Raw genomic sequence first — 312 nt, forward strand, 5'->3', positions numbered from 1 at the left:
AAGAGCGTCAGGACTCTTTTTGGAGCTTGCCGTGTGTTGGAGCGTTGAGGTGGCATGGATGGGGGGTTAGGTTTGTACCGGGGAAGTACCTGTTACTGGGTTTCCCTTGCGACACCACAGCATTGTGCAGATGCAAAGACATGATGATCCCTGAGGAGCCTGCGGTTGCTGGCGAGGACTGTTTGCTCCCTGATCTCATTGTGGAATCTATTGTTGGGAGGAAAAGGCAGTAAATGGGCTTGCAGTAGCAGATGGGGAATACAAGGCTGATGCAGTATATACAAAAGTATGGCAGGGGGGGGGGGGGGGGGA

At 53.2% G+C, this 312-nt stretch overlaps 1 protein-coding gene across 1 annotated transcript in view; it reads left to right on the forward strand.

Moving 5' to 3' along the window:
• The window catches only part of NSD1 (nuclear receptor binding SET domain protein 1), a gene marked incomplete at its 5' end in the record, with an annotated part of 41,969 nt that overhangs the window by 10,721 nt on the left and 30,936 nt on the right, over positions 1–312 (forward strand). The gene's annotated exons all lie outside the window — the stretch shown is intronic.

Source organism: Antrostomus carolinensis, unplaced genomic scaffold (genome assembly GCF_000700745.2).
Source record: "Antrostomus carolinensis isolate BGI_N321 unplaced genomic scaffold, ASM70074v2 scaffold20231, whole genome shotgun sequence".
Lineage (NCBI taxonomy): Eukaryota > Metazoa > Chordata > Aves > Caprimulgiformes > Caprimulgidae > Antrostomus > Antrostomus carolinensis.